We start from the raw sequence: 290 nt of genomic DNA on the forward strand, positions 1-290 counted from the left end.
TCTATGTGTATAGATAGGTAGATAGATAGATAGATAGATAGATAGATAGATAGATAGATAGATAGATAGATAGATACATAGATAGAAAGATAGATAGATATACACACACAACTACTTTCAGTTTAAGCCTGCCAAATCCACTCTCAAGGTTTTGGTTGGTCCAGGGTTATAGTAGAAGGATCTAGTCCAAGAACTGAATCCCTGAATCATGTGCTTGGAAAGCAATCTTCTTACCACACAAACACAAGCACACGCCTGTAAATATATATATATATATATATATATATATA

This window comes from Octopus bimaculoides, chromosome 3, assembly GCF_001194135.2.
Source record: "Octopus bimaculoides isolate UCB-OBI-ISO-001 chromosome 3, ASM119413v2, whole genome shotgun sequence".
Classification (NCBI taxonomy): Eukaryota; Metazoa; Mollusca; class Cephalopoda; order Octopoda; family Octopodidae; genus Octopus; species Octopus bimaculoides.